General features: G+C 43.3%; 1 long non-coding RNA gene across 1 annotated transcript in view; it reads right to left on the minus strand.

The window, feature by feature from the left end:
- The window catches only part of LOC141091843 (uncharacterized), a 377,478-nt gene extending 357,126 nt beyond the window's left edge, over positions 1-20,352 (minus strand). Inside the window, exon 1 of the long non-coding RNA XR_012232603.1 lies at positions 20,082-20,352. This is a non-coding gene — a long non-coding RNA (uncharacterized lncRNA). The remainder of the gene's footprint in view (positions 1-20,081) is intronic.
- Between the last annotated feature and the right edge of the window lie 2,650 nt (positions 20,353-23,002).

Raw genomic sequence — 23,002 nt, forward strand, 5'->3', positions numbered from 1 at the left:
ACATCAGCTGCATTCATTATGGACTTTAAAATGATAATCAAAGTCAAAATAATCTGTTTCTTCAGCTTCAAAAAAATCATGGACAACTCAGGGTTTTTTTATGGACATGGTAAAAAAGAGTCTTATTTTTACAGACTGTCCGGTAATTTCTGGATGATTGGCAACCCTGTGGAGCACATACCCTTAAAGAGCTTAACTACATGTTTAAATCAATGTATATTAACCCCTTAACAACCAATGACGGATCTATCCGGCACATGTGTTGACATGTGCTGCTAACAGCCTCGGGAGGAATCGTGATCGTCCCGTGGCTGTTAACTCGTTAATGCTGCTGACAGCAGCTTTTAACACGCAATCGTGCTGGAAATCCCACCCATCAGTGACCAAGTCACATGATCGTGGGTCACGGATTGGTTGGCATGACAGCCAGAGGTCTCCTGAAGACCTCTATGGTTGGCACTGCCGGATTGCTATGCGTGCCACCCGGTGGTCGGCGCTCATAGCAAGTGGGGTATTCTGTTACATGCAGGCGATCTGATTATCGCCTGTATGTAGCAGAGCCGTTCAGGTTATGGTAGCTTCTAGTCTCCCATGGAGACTATTGAAGCATTCCAAAAGTGAAAAAAAATTTAAAAAAATATAAACATTCAAATCACCCCTGTTTCGCCCCATTCAAAACAAAACAATAAAAAATTAAACATACACATATTTGGATTCCACTAAGAAGAGAAAACAGGTAGCACTCACCAATCTTTAAAAGTTCCACTCTTTATTAGCAAATATTTAAAACATCATGGCCGTGAGAGTGAGGACAGGAATGTGCAAGTGCTGACAACGGCCGTTTCGCGCTTGCGCAGCTTCTACGGGTCAATTGAAGAAGAGGGTAGCAAAAAACAAAAACGCAAAAACAAAAATACCTCCGGTCATGAAGGGTTTAAATGTAAACATTATTAGATATCAAATATTCTTGATTCTACATTGGAAAAGCATTTTGTTTTCTTTACAAAATTAGAAGAGAAAAAAACATCCACCAATTTCAGCTTCTTTAATGACTCACCATTTCTTTACAGATCAACTAGTTAGCATGCAAAGCTCTGCTGAGATCCAATGCACTAAAGACCTTCTTAAAAAGAGACACTGGGTCATTGTGCATTGTTGGCAATGAATGTGGTATATTTGTATAAGAAATGGTCTTTTGCCAACAACCCTTTTGAAGTTTGTAGAGTGCAGATATATTTCTTTTGGTAAATAGGCCCTCTATACTAAATACTGAAAAAAAGCAGGTTTGACGCTGTCAATGATGTCACGCAAGACTTCTGTACTTCATTCAAATGTTACAGAATGGAAGGTAGGGAGATAATAGGTTGTGAAGGAGAGTTTTGTGAAAAAGCAGTGCATTCCCTATTAAAACTTTACAAAACATACTGTAGTCTTGCCTACTAAAAAGCAATAGAAATGTGTATAAAGCTGTGTATGTTGTGCAACTATGAATGCCTCTAGTATGCACAATACAAGCTGATGATATAGAGGGTGAAATAACTATGGAAAATGTCACCATTTTTTTAAGTAAATATACACTGACGAGCAAATGGGTAACAATGGTTTGAACTTTTGACTTTCAGGTTCCATATCTCACCATCCACTACTGCGTCGAACAAGAGACTACCATCATTTTATAGACAATCATCTTGCCTAGATTCAAGCATGTCTTGACCAAAATCTGATCTTGACTTGCAACTTTTTAGCACATGATTAGTTATGCAGATTCTTAACATATCACTTCATTGTTATTGCTTTGCTCTTGGTGGTGGAAAAATCTTTTTTTCCTTGTATTCTACAAAATGCAACCTGTTCTTATATTCCATAATAGCCTAGTTCGTTATTAAGTTGATTCCCAAGTGAAAGGTCACTGGTTTGAATCGAGGAGCAACCATGAAAAACATTTCCCAACAAAAGAAAAAATGCATCATCCAGTTCATCGATACGAGTCTCTCGACCAATAAAATTGTGAAATTGCATCATGTGAGTGCCATTACAAATGGAAGAATATGGAATGAAGTCCATGCATCCATTCAAGAGCCAGAAAATGGACGTCCAGGCAATATATTGGAGTCTACAAGTTGACATCACAAGGTCTATTATTTCTGGCGTGACAAACACAGAAGTGGAGGTGGCTTATATGCTTAGTAAGGGTAGGTACCCATATGGGAGAAAAAACGGTCCGTAATCTGGACTGAAAAAACGGACAAGTGACGTGCAAGTGACATACGAGTGTCGTGCAAGTGGCATGCGAATACAATGCGATTTCCACACCTAGCATCCGATTTACATCTGAGTGCATTGTGATTGCTATCCCATTGCAATGCGATTTTAACACGAGCTTTTACATACAGCAGTTCTCCATGTCATTTACACATCGTTTTCAAAGGAAATATTCATCAAAACACACACATATATACTGTATATATGTACAGCTCTGGCAAAAATAAAACTTTCAAATGTTCAGTTTGTCTGATTTTTCTCTTTATAGGTATATTTTTGAGTAAAATGTAAATTGTTCTTTTAGTCTACAAACTTCTGACAACATGTCTCCGAATTTCCAAGCAATAAATTTTGTTTTGTTTTTTCTGAAAATGAGAAATGATCAAAATTTAAAAAAAAAAAAGCAAAACAGTGCTTTCAGAACTCAAATCATGCAAAGAAAACAAGTTCATAATCATTTAGAAACAACATTACTAATGTTTTAACTCAGGAAGAGTTCAGAAATCAATATTTTGTGGAATAACCATGATTTTTAAAAGCAGTTTTCATGCATCTTGGCATGCTTTCCACCAGTCTTTCACACTGCTTCTGGCTCAAAAATTTAAGCAGTTCTTTGTTTGATGGCTTGTGAATATCCATCATCCTCTTGATTACATTCCGGAGGTTTTCAATGGGGTTCTGGTCTGGAGAATGGACTGCCCATGACAGGGTTTTGATGTGGTGGTCTCTTAATTTTTGCCAGAGCTGTGTAAATATATATATATATATATATATATATATATATACTGTATATATATATAATTGATAGATAGATAGATAAAAGAAAAACCGGAAACTCCTGTGCATGTACAGTGACAGGTTAGAATAGAATAGTTAGAATAGATATATATGTATTTATAGTGCAAAGAGAGATAGATAGAAGAAAATCTGGTAAAACATCTGCCAAGTTCTGTAAAAACACTGCAGGAGCCAACAGGATAGAAGAGATGGTTTACATTTAGAAAAGACAAATTGAATAGGTAGATATATACATGTCAGTGACAAATGCAATTAGTACAGTTTGTGTGTAAATTACTGGACATGTATTTAATTAGGAAAAGATTATTTTTCCCAAAAAAGTGCTGTGGACTCCCACGCAATTTTCATAATCAGCAGAGGGTAAGCCGACAGCTGGGGGCCAATGTTTATAGCCTGGGAAGGGGGTAATACCCATGGAGCTTCCCAGGCTATTAATATCAGCTCACAGCTGTATACGTAGCCTTTACTGGCTATTACACTACCGTGGCTGCTGAATTACCGGCTTTTCTTCTATCAATGTAATATAAATACATATATATGTGTGTGTCACTGACATGTATATATAATGTATATGTATTCTATGTGTATATATCTATTCTAACCTGTAAGTGTGACTTTACTATAGCTGCATATGAATTGCCAGCTTTTCAAAGGACACTGGTGTGTAAAAATCGGACAGCACTTACATGGTGCGAGTGCTGTGCATTTTTTTCTCACATCCATTGACTTGAATTGGTGAGTCTCGTCCGAGATACGCAGCAAATCTCAGCATGCTGCAATTTTTTTCTCAGTCCGATTTCAGCTGAGAAAAAAAATCACAGATGAGATGTAACTCATTGAATAACATTGGTCAGAGTGCAATCTGATTTTTTCTTGGATTACAATCATCCGTTTTTCTCGCAAATGAGTATGAGCCCTAATAGTGAGATCACAGATGCCCATGCAAGCTCAGATTTCGGTCTAGACATGATTTAATCTAATCGAGAGCATGCCAAAAAGGATTCAGGTAGTGTGGAAAGCCAAAGGTGGATTTACAAAATACTAACAAAATAATAAAGTAAAAATTTAGATTTTTAAGAGCAAAACAGCAACAAGCGAGTGACATGACCAGAATTTGTATAATATATGATATACTAGATAGTTGCAAGTCAAATTTATGCACGATAGCTAACATTGTTACCCATTGTATTTCTAAAAGTGTTATTGACATGAAATTCTCATCAGATGTTGGTAACAACTAGAGATGAGTGACTTTGCCTTTTTTTTGGGTCGAGTCGGGTTTCATGAAACCCGACTTTCACAAAAGTTGGGTCGAACGAAATCAGCCAATTATCGTGAAAAGTCGAAGGCCGACTGAAACACGAAACCCAATGCAAGTCAATGGGGAATAAAAGTCGGCAGTGAGTGGAGGACAGGAAACACACCTACAGTGCCCATTTTAATGCCAAAAACATCAATTCTTATTACTTAAGCTTGTCAACCTTAATTTACTTTATAATAATAGTTAGGCATTGAAATCTGGGGGTTATTTGGCTAAAGTTGTGGGGGGGGTAGGGCTGGCTCCAGATTTTTGTGGGCCCAGGGCCAAAGAGTGTCAATGGGCTCCTTTAACACATGCCACAATTCATGATCCTCTGATACGGCAGACAAATAGCGGTATAGTACAATGAAAAATACTTCACTTCTTACATCACATGACTGCTATCCATTTTAAATTCTCCAATAGCACCAAAAACATACAGTATATTACTCCATACAGTATTATGGCCACCGCATAGTGCGCTATACAGAGTAATGAGGCCCATATATTTCTCCATACAGAATCATTGGTCCCATATAATGTTCCATACAGTATATGATGAGCTCCACATAATGCTACAGTATACGTTGGTCCCCATGGATGAAGCTACACTGTCTTAAGGGCCCAAATAATGCTCCATATATAATGGGCCCCATTTCTAATGCTCCAGTGTATAATGGGCCCTGTAAATGCTGCTCCAGTGTGTGATGTCCACCTTTGGAATGCTCCAATGTATGGTGGGCACAATATATCATTCTCCAGAGTATAGTGCTTCCCAAAAATTGCTCCCAACCTTTAAAACAATGAAATAAGTCTCCTCGCTAGGAAATCCCTGTACTAGTCTGGACTCGTCGTTGTCCCCATCTTCCATCTCTCTGCACTTGGACTGTTTAGGCAGAGGGCGTACAGACGTAATGTCATCGTGCTCTCCAACCAGAATGTCACTGTCAGGAAAACGCGGAAGACGTCACGGCGGTGGAGCAGGGAGAGGTAAGTATTTCAACTTTGCAAGTGCTGTGATCCTGAGCAAACAGGGGGGCCCACTCATTGGCGACGGCACTGGCACAGGGCCCCTCATAGTACGGCGGTGTGTCTGATGGCGGGTGTGCACCAGCACCGTCAAAGACACTTGATTGTACTATGAGGGACCCTGTGCCAGTGCTGTCGCCCAAGATTGTGCCCACCCACCTGACCAGAGCAACGGCACTCGCACAGGTGCATGCGCCAGGTGGTGACCCAGGCCCTGGGGAGGGAGGCAGCCCAGTTAGGGAGGTTGAAAAAATAGCATATGTTGATGTTGGACATTCAGCAGCTGAAAATGGAGGAATTAGAAAAGTCTGAGGATGAGGAGGACAAAAGCGATCCAGTTTTCGGCCAACCTACGTGTCAGCAGGGGAAGGTGGGACAAAATCCTTTGAAACCCATGCATGGTTCATATTAATGAAGATTAGATCATCAACATTTTGGGTCGACAGATGGGTCCTTCTTTCTGTCAGGATTGATCCAGCAGCACTGAAGACTCTTTTGGATAGCACACTAGCAGCAAGTCAAGCGAGCTCCTGTAAGGCATATTGTGCCAATTTAGGCCAGGTGTCCAGTTTATAGGCCCAATAGTCAAAGGGGAATGACCTGTGAGGGAGAACATCGATATGGGAGAAGTAGTTTGTAACCGTAGTTGACAACTGCTGTCTCCTGTCACTTTCAATCGATGCAATATTACCAGTCGTGTGAGCGGTACTTGAAAAATCAGTTCACAACATGGTCATGAAACCCCTGTGTCTAATGCCACTTCGGCTGTGTGCACCACGAACACCTCTTCCATGTTGCCCCCTACGGTTTACCAGAGTTGCTTGTTTGTTAACCAATATTAGCTCTAGGTTCTCCTGTGGCATGATGTTTTGGAATTTGCCCTTATAGCGTGGATCCAGGATGCTGGCCAACCAGTAGTCTTCATCGTTTATCATTTTGGCAATGCAGGGGTGGAGCACTTTCTGGCAAATCAACATCCCTCCAGTCACGCATAAACTCTGTACCTGACCTTGCCACGCCAACATTTTCTCTTGCCCCCTGAGAAGCATCTTCCTCCCCTAAATAATCATCCACATCATCCTCATCCTCCTCCTCTTCCTCCACCTTGTCCAGGAGAGTTCCCTGAGCAGACAATGGCTGATTGTCATCAAGGCTTCCCTCCTCCTCTTCCTCCTCGGCTGCAGATGCCTGCTCCTTAACGTGCATCAAAGTTTGCATGAGCAGATACATAAGAGGGATGCTCATGCTTATGATGGCGTCGTCTGGGCTTACCAGCCGTGTGCATTCCTCAAAACACTGAAGGACTTCACAGAGGTCTTTCAGCTTTGACCACTGCACACTAGACAACTCCATGTCTGCCTTCAAACTGCCTGCCCATGTATCCTCCCACAAATGCATTACAGCCTGCCTCTGTTCGCACAGCCTCTGAACCATGTGCAGGGTTGAGTTCCACCTTGTTGCAACGTCGATAATTAGGCGGTGCTTGGGAAGGTGGAGCAATCGCTGCAGCTTCTGCATACGACTGGATTGTACGGACGACCGGCGGATGTGCGAGCACAGTCTTCACACCTTATGGAGCAGGGGTGTTAACGCCGGATAATTATTGAGGAAGCACTGCACCACCAGGTTCAAGGTGTGAGCCAAGCAAGGTATGTGGCTGAGTTTTGAAAGGGCTATGGCTGCCACAAAATTATGGCCGTTATCACTAACTACCTTGCCTGCCTCAAGATGTACACTGCCCAGCCATGACTCAGTTTGTCGCTGAAAGTACTCGTCCAGCACCTCGGCGGTGTGTCTGTCGCCCAAACACATCTTCTGCAACACAGCCTGCTGACACTTTCCACTAGCTGCTCGATAGGGGGACACCTCGTGTACAACACTGGCAGCTGCAGATGGAGTGCTTGTGGGACTGCGCTCTGTGGATGAGCTTTCGCTTCTGGAGGAGAAGGAGGAGGGTCAAACACCTACAGCCAACTGTTTCCTATACCGTGGGCTAGGCAGCACTGTCCCACCGCCGCTGTCCCCTGTGGACCCTGCATCCACCACATTAACCCAGTGCGCAGTGATAGACACGTAACGGCCCTGGCCATGCCTACTGGACCATGCATCTGTTGTGAGGTGCACCTTTCCACTCACTGATTGCTTGAGTGCATGGACAATGCGGTCTTTCACATGCAGGTGGAGGGCTGGGATCGCTTTTCGAGAAAAGAAGTGCCGACTGGGTAGGTCATAGCGTGGTACTGCGTAGCACTGCGTAGGCCATGAGCTCGCTGAAAGCTTCGCTTTCAACCAACCGGTAGGGCATCATCTCTAATGAGATCAGTTTGGCAATGTGGGCATTCAAACACTGTGTACGCGGATGAGAGGATGAGTAATTTCGTTTCCTACTGAGAGTCTCTGGTAGGGTGAGCTGGACTTGAGAGCTGCCTATGGTGGAACTAGCGGTGGACATGGCGGACTGAGAGGGTTGGTGATGGTGTTGGTGGTCTTGCTGATGGCCTAGATTCAGTCTTTCATAGCAATAACATTGTGATTCCCTGACTGCTTTGGCATGCGACGACACCTCAACATTTGCTGCTGGTGGTGTGGTGCTGGTGGTCTTTGCGCACTTCTTACAGATAACCTTTGCCTGATCATTAGGATTTTGTTCAAAAATGTGCCACACTGCACTCTTCCTACTATGAAAGACATTTTGAGGCCTGGCACGCTGTTCTAATTTGACCATCTGGCCAAGCTGTCCTGCAACTCTTTGGGTTTTTGTAAACCGTTTTTGGACTGTTACAGGCCTGCCAGATAACAGATGTTGCGATGTTGACGCCTGCTGCGGATCCTCCTCCTCCTCTTCTGAGCTATTGGCAGCAGCACCCTCTTCCCCCAATGGATGCCAATCTGGGTCAACAACTGGGTCATCCATCACCTCCTCTTCAATTTCATGTGCACCTTCCTCTGTGTCACCGTGTAAGGTGGTATAGTATGCAGGAAGGGGCACCTGAGTTTCATCAGGGTCAGATTCTGGCTCAGTACACTGCGAGGACAATGTAGTGCTCTGAATGAATGTACAAGCAGAAAAATCTAGCAGTGGCTGTGCATCAGTGCACTCCATGTCCGATTCATCTTGGACTGGGGAATTCACGATTTGACTTGATAACCCAGGCATGGTATGTGAAAAGAGCTCCATGGAGTAATCTGTAGTGTGGCCTGCCGCATCCTTCACTTTTGGTAGGGGTGAAGGACACAAGGAAAGGTGTTGTTCCTGACTAGGAGCCTGCACTGACAACTCAGTGCTTTTATTTTTTGAAACTTCAGAAGAGGAGGTGATAGACCTGGAGGCTGTGTCAGCAATGTAAGCCAAAACTTGTTCCTGAAGCTTCGGCTTTAAAAGCGGTTTACCTACTCCCAGAAAAGGGAGCCTTCGAAGCCTTGTGGAGCCAGACGATGACGCAGGCTCAACACCTCCTGCCTTAGGTGCTATTGTGCTTTTGCCACTACCAGCAGATGCACCACCACCCCCACCACCATCAGTACCAGCTGCCAACCCCCGCCCACTTCCATGGTCTCTTCCACCATACTTCCTCATTTTTGGAAAAATGTACCCAAAATACCACCAGCTATATGGTACTGTAAAGCAAGGTACAAGGTGTACATAGTATTGCGGAAAATTTTAATCTCCCTAGAGATTTTAGGAGGCTGAACTATTATCTCAGGCCCACTATAGATTACACCTCAATTTACCAGGCTGAAATTGGCTGGTGTATGACAAAGTACAAGGTGTGTATATAGTATTGGGGAGAATTGGAAGCTCCCTAGAGATTTTAGGTGGCTGAACTATTATCTCAGGCCCACTATAGATTACACCTCAATTTAACAGGCTGAAATTGGCTGGTGTATGACAAAGTACAAGGTGAGAGAGGCCGTACTGTGCAGCAGGCCTTAAAAGGGAGGCCGACATGACAGGGTTGAGTGGGAATATAGTGAGCTGGAGTTATGGATTAGGATGGTACTATGGGGTTAATGAGTATGAGTTATCATTATAAAGACAGTGACCATCTTAGTGTGGCAACCTTTTTAGGTTCCCCCACATAGTGACAAGAAGCTCCCACCCACTTTCCCTTAATTAGTTTTTTGGTTAGGTAATCGCTTTGGGGTTAATCTTGTCTTAATAGGTTTCCTTTTCTTGTATGGATATGGGCGGTATTTAGGGGTTGGGGTTATAATTTGTTTGTAAGTCTGTATAATTACTTGTCAAGGCAGTATGGCGTGGGGGGGAGGTCCTCGAAGTTGGTGGTGCTGGTAAATAGCGGTTCGGGGGGGATCTCAAGAGGTCCTGGACTCCCCCCTGGGTGGATTCACGTGGACGGGTAATTGAATTATCCCGCGGAAGGGATTAAAGTGGCCCCGTGCTTAATGGTAATGGAAACTGGCCAGGTGGGTTGATATGTGTCTCTGAGCTGGTGCTTAGCGGCTAGAGGCAAGACTCGACCTGGGGACCAAGTTGGGAATATCAAATCTGAGTTTTATGGTTTGTGGCTTCGAGGACCACCCCTTCTGGGGCGTTGTGTTTAAAATGTTATGTTATATGTTTAATAAAAGGCTGCTGTGGCCAATTTATCCAACTACCTCTGGAGTGTTTATTTTGTTGGTGTATGAATTGATGGGGTTGGGTGCCCAATAAGAGTTTTAAATAACTAGGTACGGAAGCTCACATGAATCACGAATATCCATTTGTCATGTATATAGTATTGGGGAGAATTGGAAGCTCCCTAGAGATTTTAGGAGGCTGAACTATTATCTCAGGCCCTCTATAGATTACACCTCAATTTAACAGGCTGAAATAGGCTGGTGTATGAGAAGGTACAAGGTGTATATAGTATTGGGGAGAATTGGAAGCTCCCTAGAGATTTTAGGAGGCTGACAATGATGCTCTCAGTCCAAGTATGGCAGCAGGCAGCCTAATAAGCAGGACTGCTGCACACAAAAGTGTGGAAAAATAAATGCTTGGTAACTGTGCAGAAAAGAGGAAGAAAAGTATTTTTGCTTTTAAAAAAGCAGTTTGCACAGCAGTGTGCAAACAGCAATGCAGCTATCAGGGAGCCTTATAAGGCAGCCTAATAACCAACAGAGCTGATGCACAAAAAATATAGCCTCCCCTGTCACCTCACACAAACTGTTGTGTTGTGCAGTGGAAATCGCTAACAGCAGAAGCAGTTTTTTTGGTCTTCTTCCCTGCCTAACGCTCTCCCTTATTCAGAATCAGCAGCAGCAACCTCTCCCTATGCTAAGATCGGCAGAAGATGACGGTCGGCGTCCACGCCCTTTTATAGCCCCTGTGACGCCACACAAAGCAAGTCAATCACTTGCATGCCCTTCTCAAAGATGGTGGTGACCGATGTTCATGTCATCGCATTGCCCACAGTGTGCGTCCTCCATCATTGGCTGAAAAAGGGCGCTGGAAGCATCATTTGAAACGCGACTTTGGCGCTCTGGTCGCCGACCTCGTGGTTGACCTCACGCTATGATCGGGTTTCGTTTCATGAAACCTGACTTTAGCGAAAGTCGGCGACTTATGAATTTGACCGACCCGTTTCACTCAACTCTAGTAACAACCCATCCAATCCACACAAGCAATTAAATCAAACCATGGATGTCCATAAATTATGTGTAATAATGAGAAATGACACAGGGAAATAGTATTGAACAACATGCTTACTGAAATGTAATACTTCATGCAAAAACCTTTTTTTGATTATCACAGCCTCAATGCCTCCTGTGTGGGAAAACTAGTTGCATGCATTGCTCAGGTGTGATTTTGGCACATTTTTACACACTCTTCAAATCCTAAAGTTTCCGTGGGCTCCTTCTATGACCTGTGAGGTTTAGTTCCTTCCATAAAATTTCTATTGGATTCAGGTCAGGTGATTGGCTGAGCCATTCTTGCAGCTTTATTTTCTTTCTCTGAAACTAATTAAGATTTTACTTGGCTGTGTGTTTGGAATCATTGTCTTGCTGGAATGTCTACCCTCATTTCATTTTCATCATCCTGATAGATGGCAGCAGATTTTTATCAAGAATGTCTCGGAACATTTGTCCTGTTATTATTATTCAATATGTGAAGTTTATCACTGTTATGTCGTAGCCATCTTGGTTGTAGCATTACTGTGATTGGCTGGCCATGTGACATCATCAGAGGTTATAAAAGGACAGGCACCACCCTGACTCCATTGCGCAGCTCTGTGACACTTCATATTGGAGGGACACAGTGCTTTTCAAAGCCTGAGTGCACAATATAATGAATCAAAGACCTGTAGTGTTCATACTGGTGCTTGAGCCATCATACTAACAGCCTTTCTAAGGACTAATTGTTTGCAGCTCATACAATCTGCATCTAGCCTAGGGAGGGAGAGACAGTCACAGGAGCAAGAAGAGTGACAGAATCCAGTCAACAGACAGCAATTCTGGCTGTACAGTCTGTTGGCAAATATATAGCTGCAGTTTTTTTGTGTGTGCTGGAAAAATTTATCTTTTGTGTTACATAACACACCCAAAAATCAATGAAACATTTTCCTGAGCTATTATTACATTTCTGAGCATACACTATTCTGTAGTGTGAAATAAATTTCTGTGATCTCTACACTATTCCATAGTGTGCAGTAAATTTCTGTGATCTCGGTGAACAAAAGCTTTTAAAAAATTTGTAGGCCTCCATTTCTCAGACATATAGTGTTACATGGTCTGTGAAAATTTCTGTGATCTGTAAAACTGCAAAAAAGATTTTACAAATTTTGTAGACCTCAATGCCAGAGAAATACAGTGTTATGTGGTCTGTGAACATTTGTGTGATGTGTAAAACTGCAATAATGCTTTTAAAAATGTAGTAGGCCTCAATTTCTCAGACATATTGGTCTCAAAGGAAAGATAATTTCGTAAGAGAAAATATGATACCCCTGGTGTCACTCTGTGAACCCCCAGCTAGAGATATGGCAAGTAGAAGTTTTAATAACTTTTAAAAAAGTGGCGTATATCCCCTAGCTGAGCCTACCTAGTGAGGTCAGCAATAGAAACACACAAAGCTGAGACACTCATATGGGTGATTGTCAGATGCCAGGAATGCCAGCTAAGAAGCTGTGCCGAAGGACCATTATTCCTTGGGAAAGTGCTCCCCCCCTTTATCAACACGTCACATCTGTGACTGAGATAGAGTAAGGCTACTTTCACACTTGCGTTATGAGATGCAGCACACAGCCATTGCTAAGCTCTGCCCCCTGTGCAGCCCCCTCTGGTCAGCTCCTCCTATGGGCGCATGACGCTGCATGCGACCTACATCCCCTATATTTAGCATTGGGTATGCAGGCCGTGCGCTGGTATGCTTTTGCCGATGCATGCGCCATTTTGGCGCTGCGCCGACATGCGCCAAATGCACTTTTGGAGCAGCGCTAAAAGGGCGCATGCGCCGTCAAAAGCATACCAGTGCATGGCCTGCTTACTAAATATAGGGGACGCAGGTCGCATGCAGCGTCATGCACCCATAAGAGGAGCTGACCGGACGGGGTGTGGCAGGGGGCGGAGCTTAGCGGTGGCCATGCGCTGCGCCTCATAACGCAAGTGTGAATGTAGCCTTAGTCTCTTATTTTAATGCCTTTTTTGTAACTGTTATACATACTGTATTTTGTCTCCCTTTGTAATATCTTTGTATGTTTTTAAACACTGCCGATAATTTTTGAGTAAACGTATAAATTTACTAGCTTTGTTCTTTTTGCTCTATGATTGAAATGACACGCACTCGGCGCCTAATTATGCTACCTGCAGGTTGGCTCCTGGCCCAATATAGATTTTGATATCGAACGAGGAACTGGTGGCAGCATAGCACCCCTGGTGGTATTGGGAAACCCTGACAGTGACGGATCGGAGGTTTATGTGTGTATTCCCGGCCTGGGACTGGTGATATACTTTACACAGTGCCCTCATTGCAGAGTGCCCAATAACCAGGACGCAACAAGGCAGCCTTTCCGGTGACTACTTAACCTAGGTGCAGTTCCCTGACTTACCTGAGGGTAAGGGGGTGCCAGAGAGCTGCAAGTTCCAAACCTGAACTGAAAGTGGAAACATAAGTTGTGGGTATTTATATATCACCGGACCATATATGTAATATTTAAATTCCTGACAACTGGGGGGCAAAATTTCCCCTGAATCCCTGACAAGGACATTCCAAGGAGCTGTTTATCACATTTCTTGATTGTGGCCTCTCAACCTGCATGTTCCAAGAGGGATAGGACGACGTGCTGTTTAGTGATGCACAAAACTTAGAGCAGCCACGGCCACAAAAACATGATGGTGGGGGACTGGAAAATTTGTGATAAGGAGGAAGATGATGATGAGACACAGTGGCTACTATGTCTTCTTGTTAAGTCACAAAGTCAGGAGGTCGAAGGTGCTGTGGTGGAAGACGAGGTGGTGGATGATGAAGTCAATTAATCAACCTGGGAAGCTAGCATGCTGAGTGAGTCCAACAGCGCTGGGAAGGAGAGATCAGCAGCACCAAAACAGACAGGAAGAGGCAATGGGGTGACCAGAGGGGGAAGGCATGAAACTGTTCACAGAGCACCGACATTCCTAAATTTCTCCATCAAAGCGTTAGGTGTTCCCGAGTCTGGGACTTTTTTAAAGAGAGTTATGAGACAAACAAAATGGCCATTTGCCACCTGTGTCATGTAAAGATAAACAGGGGCCTGACCACGAAGAACCTAACCACCAACAGCATAATCAGGCACATGTTATCTAAGAACCCGAATCAGTGGGTAGAACAACTGGGTACATGATAGGTGCCATTGGGTGACACCACTACCTCTTCCCCTGTGCTGTTGCCCAATCCACTGTTCAAAACACTGGCGCAGATGCCTCCTGCCATGCGCCTATCCTTGCACATTCTGACTTACCATCATCAGGGACTTCCAAATTTTTGTCTCAGCAAGGTGATCAGCTATCACTACTCAAGGCCTTGGAACAGAAAAGAAGGTTCCCAGCCACCAACAGGCCCAAATGCTAAACGGGCAGATTTACAGGTTGCTTGCCATGGAAATGTTGCCATTTAGGCTGGTAGACATGGATAATTTCCACCGACTCATGGCGGCAGCTGTCCCTTGGTACTCGATCCCCAGCCGCCACTTTTTTCCCGGTGTGCTGTCCCTGCCTTGCATCAGCACGTGTCCAGGAACATCACCGTTGCTCTTACCAATGCACTTACTAGCATTGTCCATTTAACGACCGAGGTAAGGACAAGTGCTTGTGGCCAGGGATACTATTTTTCCCTGATGGCACACTAGGTGAACATTGTGGAGGTTGGGGTCGAATCACACTCTGGCAAGGCGCATATGCTCCAGACACGAAGGATTGCTGGCCCTACTTCTATCAGGGTTTCCTCTACCTCCTACACCAGTTCCTGCACCCCCTCCTGCTCTTTCTCATCCTCTATCTCTGATGTGGTATCTCAGAGCACATCGTCCACATCAGCCGGAAGCTCTGCAACACTGCCTCAGCGAAGCATCAACAGGTTCTGCTGAAGCTAATTTGTCTAAATGCACACCGCAGCAGTTACTTAAAGGAATAAAAGACCAGACAGATGTGTGGTTTTTGCCGCTAAACCTCCAACCAGGCATGCTCTGGTGTGACAAAGAGCCTAACCTGGTGGTGACTGTGAAGCTTGGCAAGCTCACACTCGTACCATGCTTGGCACTTGTGCTCAACTTGGTAGTTCAGCAGTTTCTGAAAACAAACCCAGATTTGCCAAGTTACGCCATGTCAGCACCCATTTCTGCAAGTTGGCTACAGCTGTCACCTCTCTGACAGTGCTGCAGCAGCGCATGCAAGTGTCAGCTGACCGACTGGTGTGCGACATCACCACTCACTGGATCTCCACGCTGCACATGCTGGCAATGCTTTGTGATCAAATGAAGACAGTGGTTGAGTACCAGTTGCAACACGTCCATTGGTATTCTGGTCATCCTCCACGCATAACTGAAGAGTGGGCATGGATGTCTGACATTTGTTTGGTTCTCCAAGCCTTTTATGACTCCACAAAGATTGCGAGGGGCAATTACAAAATAGTCAATACAATTATCCTGCTTCTGTAACTACTTAAGCAGTCATTGCTTCCAATTAAACATGAAGCTTTGCATGTGGACCAGATGGGGATGGAGGAAGACCTAACACAGAGAGATTTTTGGCAGCCCAGCCTCATCTCATCTGCTCAGCGTTGATTGGGTAACAATAAGGGGGCGGACACTGAAAAGGAGAAGGAACAGGAGATGGTGGCCAGCGCAACAAAGGCTTGTGGCCGCTCAACCTTTGTCCCATCTTTCCTACGTGGATGTGCTGAGGATGGAGGCAGGGAAGTGTTGGTTGTATGGAGCTTGGCACACATGGCCGACTTTATGTACTGCTGCCTTTCTTGTGACCATCACGTTACATTTATCCTGGCCAAAAAAAGAGCACTGGTTGTTCACCCTACAAGAACTTTGCATCTCTTCTTCCTGAGGTGGAGAGGTCTTCTAAAATGGTGCTATACAATAAGACCATTGTGCAAAATATGTTGAAAAAATCATCAGACAAGCGCCGAGGGCCTGATGACCATGTATTTTTGACAATGAGGGAAAAGTTATTAAAGATTGTCAAGCAATACCTGACCAACTACACCAGCATACTACCTAATTCCACTGCGATTTTCAACTATTGGGTCTCAAAGCTGGACACCTAGCATGAGCTGTCCCTCTATGCCTTGGAGGTATTGTACTGCCCTGCCACTAGAGTCATGTCTGAGGCTTTTTCGCCTGTCAACAGAGAATGTAAACAGGCTCACTCTCATAAAAATTAACAAAGCCTGGCTTGGCCCACACTTTTCCAAATTACCAAATGACAGCAGCTCATAAAGTGTTTGTAATGTTCAATATTTTAATGAGGCCCGCCAGTTATTGTCTTACAGGGGTCTATGAATAACCCTACTCATATTTTCTGTCTGGCTATGCACTTTCTGATGTTAGTATTTTGATTACCCATAAACTACAGTATTCCATTGTCTGAAGTACATTTCATTCGCTATATAAAGCTCAGCAAAAATTGGTCAAAATTTTATAGTTATTATATTGCTTACCCATAAGGTATTCGTTGCTATAAAAGCCTAAAAAAAGTGGTAAAAAATGAATAGGTATTATGATGACTATATACAGAATATTCTGTGATATTCAGTACATTTTGTTGGTATTAAAGCCTCAAACAACTTGGTAAAAAATGTATCAGTATTATATTGCTCACATATAGGGTATTACATCTACTTGGGAATATTTCATTGCTATAAAAGCCTCAAAAAAATTGTTCAAACTTTATTGGCATTATAATGTTTACCTATAGACTATTTGGTGGTGTGGAGTACATTTCGTTGCTGTATAAGCCTCCAAAAACTTGCTCCAAATTTATCAGTATCATGTTGCTCACCCATAAGTTGTTACATTTTCTTTGGTATATTGCATTGCTATAAAAGCCTCAAAGAACTGTATAAGTATTATAATGTTATAATGCTTACCTTTAGACTATTCATGGTATGAAGTACATTTCATTGGTATAAAAGCCTCAAAAAAGTGTTCAAAATTTTATCGTTATTCTATTGCTCACACATAGACTATTCCACGATCTGGAGTACATTTCATTGCTATATAAGCCTCAACAAAATTGTTCAAAATTTTACTGACATTATATTTATCACCAATAGGTTATTCCATGGTCTGGATTACATTTTGTTGGTATAAAACCCTCAAAAAAACTTGTTCAAAAAGTATTGATATTATATTTCTCACTCATAGGGTATTGCATCTTCTTGGGTACATTTTGTTGCTATATACAGTGGGGAAAAAGTATTTAGTCAGCCACCAATTGTGCAAGTTCTCCCACTTAAAAAGATGAGAGAGGCCTGTAATTGACATCATAAGTAGACCACAACTATGAGAGTCAAAATGAGAAAACAAATCCAGATGATCACCTTGTCTGATTTGGCAAGATTTATTATGTAAGTTATGGTGGAAAATAAGTATTTGGTCACCTAAAAACATGCAAGGTTTCTGGCTCTCACAGGCCTGTAACTTCTTCTTTAAAAGGCTCCTCTGTCCTCCACACATTACTTGTAGTAATGGCACCTGTTGAACTTGTTATCTGTATAAAACACACCTGTTCACAACCTCAAACAGTCACACTCCAAACTCCACTATGGTTAAGACCAAAGAACTGTTGAAGGACACCAGAAGCAAAATAAAATTGAAGCCCTGCACCTTGCTGGGAAGACTGAATCTACAATAGGCAAGCAGCTTGGTATGATTAAATCTCCGGCACTCAGGACCAGAGTGTGCAGCTGCATGTATTTCTATGCAGCTGAGCGTTCCGGTCCGAGTGCCGGAGACAGTGCCGGGTATTGAGACGTGAGCCTCGTGCAAGTTTCTCACAAGTGTGACCCCGGCCTAAGAGAGTATGTTGCTCAGGAATCTTCTGATTGGTGGAGATTCCTAAAGAACCCGGTACCTCTTGACAATAGGCTGGGGATGCATTAGGAATGTGCACACTGTCTTTCTAAGGAAGTGCAGGTGCCGCCGCCCTAGAGCACATAGCCAGGAAGTATGCACACACCAAGCAGAGGACATGTGGTTTTAAAGCTTGGAGCAGGTGGAGGGCAGAACACACAGCATGGCCTGGAGTGGTGAGCAAGTCGGTGTATCAGCCTGATGAGAGATGAGAAGCCATGCAGTGATGCCGGCAGGGATGTTACATTACTAAACAAAGTCCACTATACCACAACTAATAACCCAATAAAAATCACATAGAGGGGATAAATATCGCAACACCCTGACCACGCTAAATTTTACCGCCATGTAGTTGTAGGGATATGGCCGGGCCAGTAACAGCCCTAGTAATACATCTGGCAGTGCTTCTCTCATTTCGGGGCTGGAACTATTGGGACTGTCACACTTGTTGCCAGGAGGGAGAGTTTCTGTCCAAGACAGACCTGGGCACCTGACTGCAGGGGGTGGGTCAGATGTAAAAGTCTCTAAGTGCGGGAAAGCGTGGTCTTTGGCAAGAAGGCAGTGTGCGCAGAAGGGGAAGATTTCTCACTCTCCGCAGCACGATATCAGAAGGCCAGGCCATTTTGCTTACTGCCACTCCAGACGCAGACAGACCACGAGCAGCCTATGACTGTGAGCTTGCTCACCTCCCAGACCGAAGTGACGTCCAGTACCACACCGTTGACTGTCTACAGAGCGGGCTGCAGGCCTGACCAGGGGAACCACGTGGGATCGGTCAGTATACGCCCGACTTCCACCACTGAACCTTATCCATCCAAAGCCACCGTGCAGGCTCCATCTCTAACGACACCGTGTTCCAGGACTGCGAAGCTACGTATCGGAGAGTCAGGAAACATCGCTGCTGTCAGGAGACAGTGCCTCGCGTTCCTCCAGGACCAGGCGAGAGACTTCACGCATCGTGGGATCTTCAAGCCTCCACTCTCTGAAAACATCAGACTGTTAAATTTACCTTTTTGCTGAATATTTACTCCTGTGTTGAATCCCAAACTCCCTCTTTCACCCTTTTTATCTCCCTGCGAGGAGCAACACCAGTAATAAACATGCGTTAACCCTTGATGTGCCTCCTGCTTGTCACTGCATCCCGCGTTCCTGCTGTTTGCTCTCATAGTTACTAAATAATATCACCACACTGATCATTAGCAAAAACCTCAGTACTAATACTAATATTAGCACTAGTGACAGTTACACATTGGAGCTGGTAAATCCAGTGACTCTCTGTTGTTGTGTCCAACTGAAATAATTCCTTGTCGCTTTTCTTTTTCATCCAATGGAAACATCCATGAATTCTTCCAGCCACATCTCTGCTGAAAGTAACACGCAACATTTGTGGCTTATTATTTCAAGAGCATCCTTCCCACTTTTTCCCCCACTCTACACAGAGCCAGATGAGGAAGAAAAGTGCCATAGTGCTCAATAGTGCCATACACAGTACCAACAGTTACAATATCACCAAAAACAAAATATATTACAGTAATGATGTGTGCATTTGTGATACCCTCACAATCAAAATTTCTCTACTGTGACCCCATACAGCATTATTGCACGTTTCCTTTTGTGGTCCCAATACAATAGTAACATTCCCCTTTATGCCCCCAGAAAGTAGCAGTATCCATCTTACTGCGAAAATACAACAATATCGCCCACTCTCAAGGGGCAACTATACAGTGATAATGTAAACCATTTTTCATACAATAATAGCATCCAACTTTTATACCTCAGTAAGGCTGAAAGATCCCAAGTTGTGCTTCATAAAAGCATAGTGTGTGGGGCCACAATTGGGAATAATATTAATATCCCACATTGTGAATTATTAGTGTCCCCCATTCTGGCCACCATTCTCTCTATACAGAAATTATGTCCCCAATTGGCTTCCTATAGTAATAATTTCCCCCAATTAGCTCTATACAGTAATTATATTCCTAATTTGGCCCTATATAAAAGTAATGTCCCATAATTGGCCCCCTACAATAACTATGTCCCCCCAATTGCTCCTATATACTTATAATGTTCTCCATTTTTGGCCGCCATCTTAGCACACATCACAGACATTAAAAAATATATATATATGTTATTCTCACCTCCCATGATGAGCAGCATCCTTTCTTCTCTATAGCGTGGTGTCTCAATGCAGTGACGCCTGAGATGGGCACTGTGACTTCAGTTGCTGGCCTCTAATAGGATGGAGGACACAGATCCAGCAGCAGCTTTTCTCTAAGGTGATAATTGTTCTGCATCCAACAGTTTGGGGGAATTTAGTGACAGCTTTGGCAACTTTTATGTAAACATTTACTGACGCTTTTAATTTATATCTGACTTTGGAATATAGAATGTGCAGCTACTGTACGGACCTAAAAGCTCATTTTTGTGATGTAGCAAGTACTGAGTAAGAATTTCGGCTGTGCCAGTGTTACATTTTTCATCCAAGTTACAACAAGTTTATTTGTGAAAAATAAATGATTTTTTTTCCTGGCTTTTTTCCCAGTAGAATAATTCCAACACGCACACATTTGCACTTTAACAAAACTGTGTACTTTTTCAGGACAAGCTGCAATTGTCCTCAAGCGCACATTATGGGTTTGCCAGATATTTGAAAAACACATCATGACCTCATTTACCTTTCACAGAATTCTTATGTTTTCAGAAGAAGGAAAAAATCTTAAAAATATGTGCCACGTAATTCCTTAATAAAAGTTATGTTTTAACTTTACTAATTGTATAAATGTGTTCTATTTGTGAGTGAGGCTTATGTAGAAATGTTAAAATGTGTATAATAATTTTAATAAAACAGTTGTATACGTATTTTACTTTTATTTAATCCATATTTACTTTACATTTCCACCTTGGCTACATAATGTATTAATATACTAAGCTTCGAGGAATTGTTTTAAAGGGAATCTGTCACCTATTTTTTTGTATATAAGCTGCAGCCACCGCCATCAGGGGCTTATCTACAGCATTCTGTAATGCTGCAGATAAGCCCCCGATGTAACATGAAAGTGCAGGCGGCGGGCCTCTCTGACCTCTCCCGGCGCCTAGTCCCATCGGACCGGACCGCCCCCCCCAGTGAGTATAATCTAACTTATTTTTCTTATCTTTCAGGTTACATCAGGGGCTTACATACAGCATTATAGAATGCTGAAGATACAGTGGGGAAAAAAAGTATTTAGTCAGTCAGCAATAGTGCAAGTTCCACCACTTAAAAAGATGAGAGGCGTCTGTAATTTACATCATAGGTAGACCTCAACTATGGGAGACAAACTGAGAAAAAAAAATCCAGAAAATCACATTGTCTGTTTTTTTTTCATTTTATTTGCATATTATGGTGGAAAATAAGTATTTGGTCAGAAACAAGCAATCAAGATTTCTGGCTCTCACAGACCTGTAACTTCTTCTTTAAGAGTCTCCTCTTCCTCCACTCATTACCTGTAGTAATGGCACCTGTTTAAACTTGTTATCAGTATAAAAAGACACCTGTGCACACCCTCAAACAGTCTGACTCCAAACTCCACTATGGTGAAGACCAAAGAGCTGTCAAAGGACACCAGAAACAAAATTGTAGCCCTGCACCAGGCTGGGAAGACTGAATCTGCAATAGCCAACCAGCTTGGAGTGAAGAAATCAACTGTGGGAGCAATAATTAGAAAATGGAAGACATACAAGACCACTGATAATCTCCCTCGATCTGGTGCTCCACGCAAAATCCCACCCCGTGGGGTCAGAATGATCACAAGAACGGTGAGCAAAAATCCCAGAACCACGCGGGGGGACCTAGTGAATGAACTGCAGAGAGCTGGGACCAATGTAACAAGACCTACCATAAGTAACACACTACGCCACCATGGACTCAGATCCTGCAGTGCCAGAAGTGTCCCACTGCTTAAGCCTGTACATGTCCGGGCCCGTCTGAAGTTTGCTAGAGAGCATTTGGATGATCCAGAGGAGTTTTGGGAGAATGTCCTATGGTCTGTTGAAACCAAACTGGAACTGTTTGGTAGAAACACAACTTGTCGTGTTTGGAGGAAAAAGAATACTGAGTTGCAACACCATACCTACTGTAAAGCATGGTGGTGGAAACATCATGCTTTGGGGCTGTTTCTCTGCAAAGGGGCCAGGACGACTGATCCGGGTACATGAAAGAATGAATGGGGCCATGTATCGTGAGATTTTGAGTGCAAACCTCCTTCCATCAGCAAGGGCATTGAAGATGAAACGTGGCTGGGTCTTTCAACATGACAATGATCCAAAGCACACCGCCAGGGCAACGAAGGAGTGGCTTCGTAAGAAGCATTTCAAGGTCCTGGAGTGGCCTAGCCAGTCTCCAGATCTCAACCCTATAGAAAACCTTTGGAGGGAGTTGAAAGTCCGTGTTGCCAAGCGAAAAGCCAAAAACATCACTGCTCTAGAGGAGATCTGCATGGAGGAATGGGCCAACATACCAACAACAGTGTGTGGCAACCTTGTGAAGACTTACAGAAATCGTTTGACCTCTGTCATTGCCAACAAAGGATATATCACAAAGTATTGAGATGAAATTTTGTTTCTGACCAAATACTTATTTTCCACCATAATATGCAAATAAAATGAAAAAAAAAACAGACAATGTGATTTTCTGGATTTTTTTTTCTCAGTTTGTCTCCCATAGTTGAGGTCTACCTATGATGTAAATTACAGACGCCTCTCATCTTTTTAAGTGGTGGAACTTGCACTATTGCTGACTGACAAAATACTTTTTTTCCCCACTGTAAGCCCCTGATGGCAGTGTTGGCAGCTTATATGTGAAAAAATAGGTGGCAGATTCCTTTAAGTCTGAAAGTTGTAATCTATTCACAGAATAAGTAAAAAACAGTTGATTGCTGGAGTGCCACAGCAGAGACACCACTAATCACAAAAATGCCACTCTTCAAAGCCCCATGTGAATAAAGCAGTGGTGGAGAATTTGCACTAACATCTCATTTATTGCTTTTAGGACAGCAAGGTACCGCTGAGCTGTGGTGCTCAG

Source organism: Dendrobates tinctorius, unplaced genomic scaffold (genome assembly GCF_039654945.1).
Source record: "Dendrobates tinctorius isolate UK_male_01 unplaced genomic scaffold, ASM3965494v1 ptg000003l, whole genome shotgun sequence".
Classification (NCBI taxonomy): Eukaryota; Metazoa; Chordata; class Amphibia; order Anura; family Dendrobatidae; genus Dendrobates; species Dendrobates tinctorius.